Raw genomic sequence first — 10,922 nt, 5'->3', positions numbered from 1 at the left:
ATCTGCGACAGGTAGATTGGTGAGGACGAGGTCAAGTAGGTTTTTCCCATGTGTTGGTTCTCTCACCACCTGTTGCTGGCCCAGACTGGCAGCTATATCCTTCAGGACTCAGCCAGCTCGGTCAGTAGTGGTGCTACCGAGCCACTCTTGGTGATGGACATTGAAGTCCCCCACCCAGAGTTCATTCTCTGCCCTTGCTACTCTCAGTGCCTCTTCCAAGTGGTGTTCAACATGGAGGAGTATTGATTCTCGGTTGAGGGAGGTGGTAATCAGCAGGAGGTTTCCTTGCCCATGCTTGACCTGAAGCCATGAGACTTCATGGGGTCCAGAGTCAATGTTGTGGACTCCCAGGGCCACTCCTTCCTGACTGTATACCACTGTGCTGCCACCTCTGGTGGGTGTGTCTTGCCGGTGGAACAGGACATACCCAGGGATGGTGATGGAGGAGTTCGGGACATTGCCTGAAAGGTATGATTCTGCGAGTGTGACTATGTCAGGCTGTTGCTTGACTAGTCTGTGGGACAGCTCTCCCAATTTTGGCACAAGTCCCCAGATGTTGGTGAGGAGGACTTTGCAGGGTCGACTGGGCTGTGTGTGCTGTTGTTGCATCCGTAGCCGGTGCCAAGGTTGATGCTGGGTGGTCCGTCCGGTTTTATTCTTATTGTTTTTCGTAGCAGTTTTTTACAACTGAGTGGCTTGCTAGGCCATTTCAGAAGGCAGTTAAGAGTCAACCACATTGCTGTGGGTCTGGAGTCACATATAGGCCAGACCGGGTAAGGGCGGCAGATTTCCTTCTCTAAAGGACTGGTTGCTGGAAAGTGCAGTGCAGCACAGCACCCTAGTGAGAATCCCCCTGTATTCTTTACATTATTCATATGATACGCTGTGTGTACTGAACCCTCCTCTACTCTACTGCCGAAAACAAGCTGATTAAATTTAATGTAATTGGCAAATAAATGCAAAGTAATGTCACTATGTTAATGCCCTTTATTGTGGTAATTATTTTTTTCTCCTTTTCACAACCAGGAAATTAAATAGTGCATATTCATTGCTTTGTTCTTCATGTTGCGCAGCTGTGTTGTGAAGATATTCATATACCGGTCATCTAAACAAAATATCACAGCCCAGCTATAATGTTAAGATCCATCTATTTCAGGATGCTACTTAAAAACAGTACACAGTGCAATACATAAAATGACAGATTGTGAAACAGGAGCTGTGGGAGAGTTAAAATCTTTGGGGAAATCAAATAGCAATCTTACGGCTTATTACATTATCTAAATCCATTTAATCCACAGCCTCAATTGCCACTATCTGTTATATATAATACGTATTTCATTTAAAATAAATCATTATTTTTAATTTTTATTTTAAAGTTAGTCTGAGAGACAATGTTGATCTATCTGCTGACTCGACTTCATTGCAATGTTCACAGTAGATGATCAGTGCAAGACAGATCATTTACACAATTACTGTATTGACCCAGCTGCATAACATGAACATTAGCGCTCGGGTTAGTGATTGAAAAAAGAAAAGAAGTATATCATATTAGTACATCATATTGGTCATATTACTTATACCATGGAAGTGCAGTAATAAGTGCATTTCATATTTTGTTTTTCTAATACACCTTTAATAAATTTCAATTCAAGAGGCGATTCCACAATCCTGTTCTTCTTTGAATAGTGCCATGAGGTCTTTAACACCCATTCGGACTTGCAGATGGAACCGGGTTAATGTCACAGCTGAAGGATGACACTTCAGACAATGAAACCAGGTCTCGATACTGCACTTAAGCAGCAGCTCAAGAACTGGCGTGGGGCTCAAACCGACAACCTTCTGACTCAGAGGTGGGAGTGCTGACACTCTCAAATCCCAGAGGTTCATGGTACATGTTGCTTTGAGGTTTTTAATTCAGAAACAAAATTCACAGGGAATTAATTTACGGACAAGTCCTGGCACGTTCATTTGGATTTAGAAGTGAAGGATAATTAACCTGCATTCTAGAGCCAATATAAAGAGTGAAGGAATTTTCTGTAATTGATATGAACAGCAGCCAATCCGGAAGAGTCCAAAGATGTGTGGGTTAGGTTGATTGGCTATCATAAATTGACCCTTAGTGTTAGGGGGATTAAATACGTGGGGTTACGGGGATCGGGTGGGATATGTGTCGGTGCAGGCTCGATGGGCCGAAATGGCCTCTATCTGCACTGTGGCGTCTCTGTGATTCTCTGTGAAGATATTTATAGACAAATGGTCAGCTCAGTTCAACCCAATAACTGTAGCTCCAGTAATCATTCCAAGTTCGCGCTCAGACGTACAGCAGAAGAGTCGGGCTCTCTGGGGAAGGGGGTGGGAGGGGGCCTGGAGGTGCACCCCCGCTCCTTCTGGCTCAATAAAAATACAAGTGTCAAGTATTTTTGTGGCTGTTTCCTGAACGGCCAGCAGCGGTCCCTTTAAAGATGACTGCTTAGGCCACTCAATGCCAGTACACATGGGGCCATGTGTGCGTTATACACCTTCCACCCATGTGTCCCTTAGAATTGCAATCAGTGTTCTAACTACAGGAAACTCTCGATTTACCGGCACCTAAATAACCGGAAATCTGTTAACTGGTAAAATTCAGGAGTAGGTTCAGGTAAGTTTTACTTCATATTAGTGGCCGTTCCTGGATCTGTGGCCGTGTAACCGGGATTCCTGCACCTGTTGCTATGCAACAGGGACGTTTGGTCTGTGGCCGGGGTTCCTGCACCTGTTGCCATGCAACAGGGACGCCTGGATCTGTGGCTGTGTATGGGGCTCTTGTACCTTTTACTATACCTCTCTTTAATCCGGAGTTTTAGATAAACCGGCACCACGCTGGTCCCGTCGGTGCCGGATAAAAAAGAGTTTCCTGTACATCATTAGGATTCCGATTTACATGGTTAGAGCCGGCTGCAGCCACCCAGGGTTAGGCCCTTTACAAAATGGTGGTAAGTTTACCGACCCTGTTTTAAAGGCCTTTACCACCTATGGTTAATACAGTTTCAGCGTTGTTAAGATAGTTTCAGCGTTGTTAAGATTGACCCCTTTCTGTTCCCTCGGCATCTGCTGTTCTTGTTCCATGCACTAAGTGTGCAAAGATTTTGCAGTTTGACTAGCCCTGCCTCTCAAGAGAAATGGCTTGGTTCTGTTCCCCCCACTTGGTGCAGCAGAGATTGAAAATCCATTTTGCAAATAATTTCCTTCCAATTCCTACTATCATAAAGCACCAATGGGCTTGCATGTACGAGCAAGTTAAAAAAATCTTACTAATAAAATATTTTGTGTCTATATGAATGTTTGAGTAAATGTTTTTCTTTATCATTCTTCAGACTGTGGTCCTTGCTGGCAAGGCTAGCATTTATTACCCATCCCTGGTTTCCCTTGAAAACGGTGGTGATGGGCTTTCTTGAACCGCTGCAGTCCACGTGGTGAAGGTACTCCCACAGTGCTGTTCGGTAGGGAGTTCCAGGATTTTGACCCAAGGACAATGAAGGAACGACGATTTATGTCCATGTGAGGATGCTGTGTGACTCGGAGGGGGATGTAGAGGTAATGGTGTTCCTGTGCACCTGCTGCCCTTGTCCTTCTAGGTGGTGGAGGTCGCGGGTTTGGGAGGTGCTGCCAAAGAAGTATTGCTTTTCTGACTTGGCCATGCTAACTTTGTGATATTATCTGCTGTCTGCATAACAAGGACCATTCATATCCCAGAACCATAAAAAAGAAAAGGGTTGCTGAGCCAACTCTACAGCCATGTTTCTTGCATTTCAACCTAACTTGAGAGCAAGCGCCCTTACCACCTGTGAGTAAAGCCACATGAGGTCAATCTACTGGTATAAACATAAAATGTACACTTGCACTGAAGGTTAATTATAGAAACCTGTACAATACAAAGATCATAACCGTTTACTGAAACCATAATTTCAATAAGGAAGTGATTCTGCTCCATAATATATCAATGTGAGGCTTAAATATAGACTGTGGCTGGTTTCAGTTTGTGCAAAATTATTAGAAGCTGTTACAAACTGGAAATTGTTTTTCATTCCAGTCATCTCCACATACTACAAAACTGAACCTACAAATAAGGATAGAAAATTGTGACCCCATTCCACCGCTGTGACTATGGTAGAGGTGAATCGTATCTCACCAGTGGCCTAGGATCCTGACAACAACAGCTTGCATTTATGTAGCGCCTTTAATGTAGTACAACATCCCAAGGTGCTTCACTGCTTTTAGCTTTTCACCATTTAGAAAGTACTCTGTTCTGTCCTTTTTAGGTCCAAAGTGGATGACCTCACATTTACTTACACTGAAATCCATTTGCCACAGTTTTGCCCATTCACTTAATCTATCAATATCTCTGTAATTTTATGCATCAACACTGCCTACAATGCCGCCTATCTTTGTGTCAAATTTAGATATATGACTTTCTATGTCATCATCTAAGTCGTTAATAAATACTGTATTGTGAATAGTTGAGGCCCCAACACAGATCCCTGCGGGACACCATGGGCTGGATTTTGTCAATGGGGATGTGATGGAGGCGGGACTCTCACTTTTTGGGTTGTAGTCCCGCCTCCATCGATTTGTGGCCAACCCATGCTATTTTCCCTTGATTGACCTTGTTAAGCCCGCCCAGCGGGCTCAGCAGGCCAATTAAGGGACACCTGGTTACTGGTGACGTCAGTGATTGACATTTCATCTGTCAAGAGCTTTTGACAGATGAAATATCAGCGTTCAACAGCTCTGTGAATCTGTCAAACACTGACAATCTGACTTCTAACTTGAGTCCTTCTCCACAGACTCAGTTAGAAATCTCTCCAGAACAGAAAGCAGAATGCTGCAACTTTTGACAGCTCGCGGCCATTCTGCTTTCTGTGCCGGTGAGATGAGGGACTCCCGAGACCTGAAGGAAGGAAGCCTGCATTAGTAAGTAAAGGTAAGTAAAACTTCTTTAAACACTTTACACACACCAAACACACTTACCTCTGCACTCATGCTCCCATCACTCACCTGAACACCGGACATCTCGAACCCTCCAAGCCCTTCAGCCCGACGGTCCGCCTCGCTAACTTGGCGTGGTTTGGAGCTGTCGGGCAGCCCACACTTCAGGGCTAAAAATAGGGATTAGGCCAAAAACTGCCTGTTAACTACCTGTTAACAGGCAGTTAATTGGCACTAATCCCCTTCCCGCCTCGGGGAGGCGGCTCCCAGCACAGGTCGGGTACCCGCCTCCTGGGAAACAGGCATGGAGGCGGGTTGGGGGCGGGAAGGGTTCGTGCCCCCCGATTCTGCAATTTTCCCCCCACTCCCGCCTCCACGGGGCTTGGAAATTCGAGCCCCATGAGTCACATCCTGCCGTAAATACTGACGTAAAGTAATTATTCAACATGTTCGCCATTTCCTTATCATTGACAATATTACCGCTTTCAGTTTTTAAGGGGCCAAAATTGCTGTGGACTGCCCTCTTTTTCCTATTGTAATTGTAAAAATCTTTGTATTGATTTTGATCCCTTGCAAGTTTCTTTTCATACTCCCTTTTTGTAGCTCTTACTATCTGTTTTGTGACCCTTTACTGTTCTTTGTATCTTTCCCACTCGCCAGGATCTGTGCTATTTTTTGCATTTTTGTATGCCCTTTCTTTTAGTTTTATGCTGTCCCTTACACTTTAGTCGTCCATGGCTGGGTTTTTTGGCAAACAGAGCTCTTGCCCCTCAGGGGTATAAACTGGCTCTGTATCACATTAAAATTCTTTTTTGAACATCTCCCACTGATCTCCTGTCGTTTTACCCATTAACATATTTGCCCAGTTTACTGTGGACAGTCTGTGCCTCATCCCGTTGAAGTTGGCCTTACCCAAATCTAGAATCTTAGTAGCTGTTTCACATTTTTCCATTTCAAACGCTACGTTGAACTCGATCATGTTATGATCGCTATTGGATAAATGTTCACGCACAGTTAGGCTGTTAACTAAATCTGACTCATTACTAAATCTAATATAGCTTTCCCCCTTATTGCCTCTAGGACATATTGTTGTAGAAAACTATCCCAGACATACTCAAGAAATTCACTACCTTTCTGACAGGTGCTCGTCTGCTTATCCCAATCTATGTGAAAGTTAAAATCCTCCATAAAAAACACTCTGCCTTTGCTACACGCTTGTCTAATCTCTGCATTTATACAATCTAGCACTTCACAGCTGCTACCAGGGGGCCTATACTCAACTCCCACGACAGTCTTAAATCTTTTCCTATTCCTACCCATAAAGTCTCCACTGCCAGCTTACCTTTCTTTATAGCTTCTCTTATCATTGAACTGATTTCATCCTTGATCACTAAGGCTACTCTTCCCCCTCTGCCATTTTCCCTATCTTTCCTGTAGACCTTATAACCTGGTATATTCAGTTCCTAGTCCTGACTGTCTTGCAGCCATCTCTCAGTAATGACTACTATGTTATACCCTCCAGTTTTGAATTTACATGTAAAAATAACAAATTTCACAATAATATTAAACATATGCATAAAATTGTCTTTTACACTTCCATTAATATTTTTACTTAGAGGCCTCAGCCTGGGCTTGTGTTTGATATTTTTCCCAAAGCGCTGTCAATTAAAGGGAATTACCACCCATACCTGGGCCTACAGTTCCTAGGATGGTGTTGTCTGAGCCTAAGAAGCAAGCTGCGTTTCATAGTTTGATTATCTTGGTGCAATTGGCAGTGTTTCTCCTCAGGATGTAACACCATTTCTCAAATTTCTTTGTTTTTCCAAACGATTTGAAAATAAACCAGAGAATGAATTTTAAAAGTTTTTAAGTTAATACTTAATACAGGAAACTCTTTTTTATCCGGCACCAACGGAACCGGCGTGGTGCCGGTTGATCAAAAAGTCCGGATTACAGAGAGGTATACTTACCAAGGTACGAGAGCCCCGTACACGGCCACAGGTGCAGGAGTCCCGGTTACACGGCACTTGTGCAGGAGTCCCGGTTACATGGCCACAGATCCAGAAATCCTGGTTACACGGCCACAGATCCAGGAACCCCGGTTACACGGCCACTAATATATAGTAAAACTTACCTGAACTTACTCCTGAATTTTGCAGGTTAAGAGAGATTTCCGGTTATTTAGGTGCCGGTTAAAAGAGAGTTTCCTGTACTTCATTTTTACTTCTGTCAAATGAAACTAACTCAGATAGTACACACACAGGTAACAGATAACGAGGGAAGCAAGAAAACCTATGTTTCTTTTTGATAATACTCAGAATTTGAAACCACTCAATGATTACAGAAAATGTATTGGTCTCAGTGGAAATGTCGAATTTTGCCTTTGTTCAGTGTCTAACACAATTCCAGTGAAGAAACTCATGTTGAAGCCATTTCCAGTACTTGTGTGCCTTTACATGGCGTCGCCTGAGCTTCCCCGCTCTTCTGGAGCCACCCCACAGTGCAGTCGTCACTGACCTCATTTACATGCGGCACCTGTTGGCCGTCACTGTAGATGGGAGTTTCCTGGATTTACTTGGGATTAAGTTACACCTGCTTGTATGAGGTGCGAGAACTGCCAGGTTTCAGCTGGTACTGGGGTAAGTGAGGAGATCCGAACAGAGACGTGTCTGCAAATCTTTTATTGAAGATTTCGGACAGGGGGAAATATTTTTGCCTTTTCCCTACAGACACCTGCACTCACTTCTGATTGCCTCTCAGAGGGTCAGAATTTCAGCAGATTTTCAGATCGCTTCCATCTCCTACCCACAGCTAGGTCTTCTCAGGAGCAGGTATGGTGTTTCCTAGGGCACACTTTAGTATGCCATTATCATGGATGGGCAGCAACACCACAGGATGGAGCAAAAGAGATTCAGGCAACATTTACTGCAAGAGGTATCGCAACACCTCTCACCACTGAAGGCTTCCCTTCTGAGGAATAAAGTTTATTGTAGCCTTTCTTCCTTCTACCACCTCCCACATTCCAGCAAACCACTACCCATCCCATAAGATGACAACACATCAGCACTCTTTGCCCTACATGGGCATGTCAATCATCATATTGGGTCAGTAATTCCTCTCCCAATGCGTGAGTGCGGACGGGGTACTCACGCGTGGGCCCGGAGGAATTGCCGGTTTTCAGCATGCACAGCGCATGCGGGGAAAACCGGCATTTCCTCTCCTCTGACCCAAGGGGTTAAGAGGCGGAATGCGTGCGAGGTTTCAGGTAGCGCGTGCGTGCTGAACTTCCTTTTTTTTTTGAAGAGTTGCCCGTGGGGAAAAGACTCCGGTTTTTACGTGTGAAAAAAGCAGCCGTAAGTACTTACTTTTAACAGGTAAGTGGTCTATTAAGTAAAATTAGAAATTTTTTCCAGAGGTTCATTATTTTTGAAGACTTTACAGTAAGGTAAGTGTATTTTTAGCCCCGATTTTTTATATAATAATTTTTTTCAAAATTTAAAATTATTGTTTAAAATAGTTTTTTACAGTTATTTATAGTTCATTTAAGTAGTGCGATGTTTTTTAAAATTTTCTTTCAAGTTTAAGTAGTGTTTTGGGGCCAGGAGTTTTCATGAGTTTGACAGTTCTTACCATCAAACTCATGAATGAACTTTTGCAACCTCCCATTGGTTGCCCAGTGCTCACGTGATCCCAGCCGGCTCATCGCACTAAGTACGCCGCTGGGTCACACACGCACAGCGCGGCAGGACCTGAAGCGGGCCAGTGACAGGAAATGCAATGCAGGCCAGGATTAAAATGTCAGTGCGCCGGGTAAGTGCACATCGGGGGCTTGCACGCGCGGCAAGCCCCCGAACCTAATTTCTGGGCCATTAGTGAAGACTTTAGCATCACATAAGTGCACCCTTTCCTGTATGACTCCAACCTTCATCCCGAACAAAGCACCATGTCAGTGCACATGATATTTTATTACAGTGAATTCCAAACTGTACACAATCAACCTACTCTTTCTTTACAACAGAAAACGCTGGAAAAACTCAGCAGGCCGGGCAACATCCGTGGAGAGAGAAACAGAGTCAACGTTTCAGGTCGAAGACCCTTCGTCAAGACTGAGAAAAAAGCAGGAAATGAAACAGATTAAGAAGCAAGTTCACGATGTGGTCTCCTCTACATTGGGGAGACCAAATGCAGATTGGGTGACCGCCTTGCGGAACTCCTCCGTTCAGTCCCTAAGGGTGACCCCGAGGTTCCGGTCGCCTGTCATTTCAATTCACCGCTCCATTCCCACTCAGACCTCACCATCCTCAGCCTCTTGCATTGTTCCACTGAAGCTCAGCGTAAGCTCGAGGAACAGCACCTCATCTTCCGATTAGGCACTTTACAGCCCTCTGGACTCAATATCGAGTTGAACAATTTCAGATCATAACCTCGGCCCCTATTATATTTTTTATCCACACTTTTGGTTTGTGCCTTTTGCTTTTTTCTCTCTCCCACATGGCAGCTCTCACTCTGCCAGCGCATTTCACACTTCATCTAGAGCCATCCTTTGTTTCTTTACCTGTCCTATTACCATCTCGTCTCGCCTTGAATATCTCTTAATGTCTTTTCACCTCTCACAGACCTTCCCTTTTGTTCTTTCATCCTCTCCCCCATTTCCCAGCCCCCAAACTTGCTTCTTAATCTGTTTCATTTCCTGCTTTTTTCTCAGTCCTGACGAAGGGTCTTCGACCTGAAACATTGGGCCAGATTTTCAGTGTGCCGTGAGGCGGGCTTTCAGGCGTGTGGGGGGCAAAAATCCCGAATTCGGGGGTCCCGACACCATCCCGCCCAAAACCCGCCTCCACATAAGTTTCAAGGGAGGCGGGTACCCGCCCCGCACTGGGACCCGCCGACCCGAGGCGGGAAGGGATTAGTGCCAATTAACTGCCTGTTAACAGGTAGTTAACAGGCAGTTTTTAGCCTAATCCCTATTTTGAGGGGTGTCGTGTGGGATTCCCGACGGCTCCAAACCACGCCAGGTTAGAACAGGCAGGCCGTCGGGTTGAAGGACTTGGAGGGGTCGCGATGTCGGTGTTCAGGTGAGTGATGGGTGCATGAGTGCAAAGGTAAGTGTGTTTGGTGTGTCTAAAGAAGTTTTACTTACCTGTACTTACCTTAACAGCCTTTCTTCCTCTAGGCTGCGGGAGTCCATCACTCAGCCGGAACTGAAAGCTGAACGGCTGCGATCTGTCAAAAGTGACAGCCTTCAGTGCCGGTGACAGTTCTAACTGAGTCTGCGTAGAAGGACTCAGGTTAGAAGTCAGACTGTCAGTGTTTGACAGCTTCAAACAGCTGTGAAACACTGATATTTCATCTGTCAAAAACTCTTGACAGATGAAATTTCAGTCTGTGACGTCACCTGTTGCCGGCTGACCCTTAATTGGCCTGCTGAGCCTGCCCAGCGGGCTCAACAAGGTCAATCAAGGGAAAATCACGTGGATTGGCCGGACGTCGATGGAGGCGGGACTAAAGCCCGAAAGTTGTAGTCCCGCCTCCTTCCCGACAACTTAAGGAAAATCCAGCCCATTGACTCTGTTTCTCTCCACGAATGTTGCCTGGCCTGCTGAGTTTTTCCAGCGTTTTCTGTTGTTATTTCGGATTTCCAGCATTCGCAGTATTTTGCTATCGTACTCTTTCTTTACACTGTGCTTCCCCTGAGTGCCTACATGTGCCTTGTTTACTGACTCTCGTGCTTTTTCTAGGTGCTAGGATCACGGCAGTTGGTTGGCTGCTCGTGCTCTACAAAAGGCTCATGAGACTGAGGTGACCCTGGTCTCCTGCCAGGTTGCTCTTTGGCAGTGTAGTGTCACCTCCCAAATTCCACTGGTGCACTGCTGTGAGGGGATGGCTAGAATGCTGCCACGTGCTGTTATCCTGAGAGACGGCAGTACCATAGACCGCTGCAACTCCTGGGTGGTTTG

Source organism: Somniosus microcephalus, chromosome 14 (assembly GCF_052327205.1).
Source record: "Somniosus microcephalus isolate GS21.2 chromosome 14, FLI_Smic_1.0, whole genome shotgun sequence".
Taxonomy (NCBI): Eukaryota; Metazoa; Chordata; class Chondrichthyes; order Squaliformes; family Somniosidae; genus Somniosus; species Somniosus microcephalus.
This window is presented reverse-complemented; position numbering follows the sequence as displayed.